Below are 5878 nucleotides of genomic sequence, written 5' to 3'. Positions count from 1 at the left end.
CCCTACACACACTCACAAGTACACCGCACACACACATCCATCTAAGGTGTCGGGGAGGTGTCGCTCCACAGATTATGGCAAGGTGATAGGTCCGATGTTTGGGAGGGGGCAGGGAGAGGTATAAAATGGGGGACAGAGGCACTTTGGGTAATTGTTATTGTCCCTTGAGACAGGGGGAGAGACATGACATAATACAGTTCCAGAAGAGAGAGAGAGGAGAGAGAGAGAGAGAGAGAGAGAGAGAGAGCGAGAGAGAAGAGAAAGAGGAGAGAGAAGGGAAGAGAGAGAGGAGAGAAGAGAAGAGAGAGAGAGAGAGAGAGAGAGAGAGAGAAGAGAGAGAGAGAGAGAGAGAGAGAGAGAAGGAGAGGAATCAGGAGAGTAGAGAAGACGAAGAGAAGGAGAGAGAAGACGGAGAAAGAGATGTGGAGTAAAAGAAGAGAGACTTTTGATTTTTCTCAAAATGTGTGTGTGAGTGCGGGCTCAGGTGGGTTCCTACCCTAATATGCTTACTGAAACAAGACCATAGTGACCACCACTCACATAGATGCCCAGCACACACACACACACCACACATGTCGAGGAATATGAAGTGGTGGAGCTGTGGAAAGAGAAGAGAGAGAAGGGAAAGTGAAGGAAAGGAGGAGTGTAAAGGGTGATGAGGGTGGAGAGAGGGCCCAGAGGCTGGGGAGGGCTATCTCCTACAGTGCACAGCTTAGGGTCTCTGTGGTTAATGTCTCTGTGAGAGAGAGAGGGAACAAGGAGGCGAGGGAGAAAGAGAGAGAGAGGCAGCGGGGTGTGTGGTGTGCGTGCGTGTGGGTCGGATTTTAGCAAGAAGTAAAATGTTTGTTTAGGGCTGTTACTGGCATTGCTGTTAACTGTAGTAGTGGGCCACTCAGCAAATGGAGCAGCCATACTCATACGAGGGAGAGCAGAGAAACCTTGCTTGCCTTCTTAATAGACCTGCAGTGCAGACTAGCAGACTAACTGACATTTGGAAGCTCAGTCAGAGCTTTTCAAGCATAAGGGAGTTGTGTGTGGTGTGTGTGTGTGCGTGTGCGTGCCGTGCGTGCGTGCGTGGTGCGTGTGTGTGTGTGTGTGGGTGAGTGTGTGTGTGTGTGTGGGTGAGTGTGTGTGTGTGTGTGGTGTGTGTGTGTGGTGTGTGTGTGGCGTGAGTGTGGTGTGTGTGGGTGAGGTGTTGTGTGTGGTGTGTGTGTGGGGGTGGCGGTTGCGTGGGTGTATGTAGCGAGGGCCAGCCAATGAGAGCATACAGGTCACAGTGGTGGGTAGTATATGGGGCTTTGGTGACAAAACGGGGGGCACTGTGATAGACTACATCCAATTTGCTGAGTAGAGTGTTATTTTGTAAATGACATCGCCGAAGTCAAGGATCGGTAGGATAGTCAGTTTTATGAGGGTATGTTTGGCAGCATGACTGAAGGAGGCTTTGTTTGCGAAATAGGAAGCCGATTCTAGATTTAATTTGGGATTGGTTAATGTGAGTCTGGAAGGAGAGTTTACAGGCTAACCAGACACCTAGGTATTTGTAGTTGCCCACATATTCTAAGTCAAAACCGTCCAGAGTAGTGATGCTAGCCGGGTGGGCGGGTGCGGGCAGCGATCGGTTGAAGAGCATGCATTTAGTTTTACTAGCATTTAAGAGCAGTTGGAAGCCACGGAAGAAGTGTTGTATGGCATTGAAGCTCGTTTGGAGGTTTGTTAACACAGTGTCCAAAGAAGGGCCAGATATATACAGAATGGTGTCGTCTGTGTAAAGGTGGTTCAGAGAATCACCAGTAGCAAGAGCGACATCATTGATATATACAGAGAAAAGAGTCYGCCAGAGAATTGAACCCTGTTTCACCCCRATAGAGACTGCKAGAGGTCCGGACTACAGGCCCTCCAATTTGACACACTGAACCCTATCTGAGAAGTAGTTGGTGAACCAGGTGAGGCAGTCATTTGAGAAACCAGAATTCAGAACATGGGCCGTTCTTACAGTTTTCACCCTGTACACCAAGTCAGAAGTAGGATAAATAAAGGGGGCATATAAAACAGACAACGAAAGCMCTTACAATATTCGATGATTACATTTCTCAAAAACAGGTTATAGGCTGCATGTYCACCACCATGTCAGAACAGTAGGCGAAATTAAGAGGTAAAAATATACCAAATTATTAAGGTGAGGCACATGGGCTACTAACAGCTTACTACAAACATTTATTMACTTTATTTTATTTAACCTTTATTTAACTAGGCAAGTCAGTTAAGAACAAATTCTTATTTACAATGACGGCCTACCGGGTTAGGGTTAGGGTACTTTCTTAGCTACTGTATACATATCTCCCTGGCATATTACATCATTTATGCAGCAGCATACAAGACATTTTTMAACTCACCACTCATTGTTGAATTTGCGATTTCACAATTGTTGTGTGATGTTTATGTCCAACGGCCYATGAYCACCGACGTGTTTTATCTATAATCTTTCTTAATTATTTCTCTGCATATGACAAAGATTAAAAAGGATTTGCCAGTAGATTGTCGACTTGATTCATGATGATGACTGCTAGCTAAGTCCAATCAAAGCTACTGTAGATATAATGTGATTTGATGTCATTTTATCTGTGGCKAATGACCTGGCCTTCTTGGATGGGCACTTCTAATGTAACTCTATGGCAGCACCCAAGGGGCTTGAATTATCGAAGTCTACCCTTAGACTTGGCGGTGACGTAGTGTCCCCATGAGTGATAGAACKCTGAGCCAATCACAGCGCAATGCTCTGTAATTTTTTCTGGCTTGCCCAATCACCACAGAAAGCACTGAGCTAGGTTGAAACACCTGCATTTTGGAGCTTCCTTACTCAAGAAAACAAAAAAAGAGACCATATTTGTATGCGGCTTTATTAACTCAACAAAATAATATAATTTTTTTACATTTTTTGGAAACTGATATGTGACACGTATTAATGCCAAAACAACATGCAAAACAGGCAAGCCCCGCCCCAAAATATAATATTATTTATTTTACAAATTTCTTTGCTAAAAATGTGGTGCTCAAAACCAGCCCCACATGCCCTGAATGACGGTCGCCACGGCCTATAGCAAATGCAGCATACGGCATTCATTTTTCACATGTAAATAGCATTTTCAGTTGTGCTCAAAGCATGCCATTCCATGAGCACAGCATTTATTTTCAAACTTGAATCAATGAGCCTAATCAGTCCTCCATGACAACAAAATCATAAACAACAGAGTAGGGCTGGCTAATAGGTCATTCGTTTTGGGGTTATGTTCAGGTAAAACAATTTGACTAATCTATACTTCCATATTTCCAAGTCATATTCTTGAAGTGTAACGATTTTCGTCGTCGGATGAAGAGTAGTCGGACCAAAGCGCAGCGTGGTAAGTGTTCATGTTATTTTTATTAACACAGAACACTAAACAAAATAACAAAGAGAATGAACGAAAACGAAACAGTCCTGTAAGGTGCAGCAACACAAACAGAAAACAACTACCCACAAAACACAGGTGGGAAAAGGCTACCTAAGTATGGTTCTCAATCAGAGACAACTATAGACAGTTGCCTCTGATTGAGACCACACCCGGCAAAACACACAGAAAAGAAAACATAGAACCAAAACATAGAATGCCCACCCCAACTCACGCCCTGACCAAACCAAAATAGAGACATAAAAAAGGAACTAAGGTCAGGGTGTGACATGAAAATCAAGGGGTATAACATTATTGGAATGACTGGAATTCTGAAAGGCTTTGGGTTTTAATGTAAAGATATCATTTAATCGTATTATTATACGTAGTAAAAAGTGATGGGTTAGAAGAAGCCTACATAACCAACCCATAAAGTAAAATTAAACATCCATATATGGCCAGCTATGTAAACTTCAACATTGATTTATCCTGCAATAGACGTTCAATTGGTAACATACATTTGGTATTCTTCTAATGCCTCTTAAGGGGAAAGAAATCWAAAAATAACTGAAGGTAATCAGATTACATTACTGAGTTTGGGTAATCCAAAAGTTACGTTACTGATTACAATTTTTGACAGGTAACTAGTAAATGTAACTGATTACATTWAGGCAATAACCTACCCAACCCTGTGTGTGACCCAGCTGCTGTCAAGCGGCCCCTAAAATAATAAGTGCAGGTTGGAGGACCAACAATTTAACACAGAAAATGGTAGAAACGGAGGGTAAAAAAACAAGGACGAGGACAAGTTTTGCTGGATAGGCGTTCAAATATTTATCTTTTAAAGGGACCAAGGTCAATTCCATCCATTTCATTTCAAGTCCATTCAGAGAATTTAGGCTACTGAAATTAAATTCGTAAACTGAAAGTTTTTCATCGAAAATGTACTGAAATGATTTTAATTACATAAAATAATAACTGAGAATGAAAATATCACTGTTTCAACGAGAAACCTACACAGATTATATTGAATGAGATGTGTCCTCCACTCCTTAGTCCTTAAACTACTTGCCACTACTTGTCAGTTTAGCAGTTTATCTTATCATAGGCAGGTCTCGCCATCTAGTGGTGAAATGTAACACTAACTCAGTACAAGTCAATTGCAAATCAATCATAAGGGACAGTTCGAAAATAACTCCGGTGGGAGGGTGGTCCAAAATAGGGAGGGAGGGTTGTCAAATTCTGTTATTTTTGCTTTGGGGAGGGTTGTGTGGTATTGTATTGGGCACAGGAGAGGGTAGTGTGTTTTTTTCCTGGTTTACATTTGCCGTTTTGCAGGTTTTACTATYTATTTCTTCCATCCTAGACAAATTTCCTCATCTGCTTGGATGCACCTCCCCTATATCTAGGTGTTTTGGTACTTCCCTTTTGACCTATGCTTTTTCATGTGCTTACTATACCACAGGTCAATATAGTCTACCAGTCTAACTCTCTATCCTGCCTTCTATGCACCATTCATAGTGACGACAGTGGTAGGTATATCATTTGTCCAGATCTAGGCTAACTATTAATATAAAGGGAGGGGCTCCTAATGCGTGACCGGATATTTTATTTCTGAGGCTCATAAATATAGCATCAAAATGCTGAAAATCTGATTTCCCCTGGTTGATCACTGTCTGCAGTCGGCTCTGATCATAGTGTAATGAAACAGGCAGAGAGTGAGCTCATCCGTCCGTAGCCCTGCGTAGCATCGACTGTGCTAAAAAAAAAGTGGTAAAGACTATATCCACATMTTTAAATACAGTTATTGTTATTTGTGGTCGTAATCATTATTTTTTAGTTAATCATTTTTTTTACAAGGGGAGAGAATATTTTTAACATTTGGGAGGGGGGTGCATATTTTTTAATGACACATCAAGTTGGACAACAACCAATGACTCTCTGTTCCATCACATTACACAGTCATTGTCTTCTGTACAGGGGAGTTTTGTTAAGAGCCAATCTGAACATTAACAAGTCTCGCTTTTGTTACGGTTTAGGAAGCATYAGGACCTTATATTTCATATCAGTGAGAAATTATTTTCTAAAAACAAAAGGTTAAATTGATACACACCTTGATAGGGTTAAGGTTAGTGTTCCCACATGGCCATATCTACATGTTACAGCACTTGTTTATGGAAGACAGAGGCGACCACCTTTGCTAATTAGCTATCTAGCATGCTRCAAACACCTTTGTGTAAGCGTAACTTGGGAAATGTAGTGGAAGTGTAGTTTCGTCGGATGAAGGAACCCATAGCTGTATGGATCTGTGCAAAACTGCCACAGTAAGTGTATCTTTTTTATTTGAAGGATCCTTTCTTGCTGATGAAAGATAAGGGCCATGTGTTTCAAAAACCGTATTGCAAGCGAGGATTATTGACGTTTCTAAACATTAAAACAATGTCAGGATT

Source organism: Salvelinus sp. IW2-2015, linkage group LG8 (assembly GCF_002910315.2).
Source record: "Salvelinus sp. IW2-2015 linkage group LG8, ASM291031v2, whole genome shotgun sequence".
NCBI classification, from domain to species: domain Eukaryota; kingdom Metazoa; phylum Chordata; class Actinopteri; order Salmoniformes; family Salmonidae; genus Salvelinus; species Salvelinus sp. IW2-2015.
Note: the sequence above shows the minus strand (reverse complement) of the source record.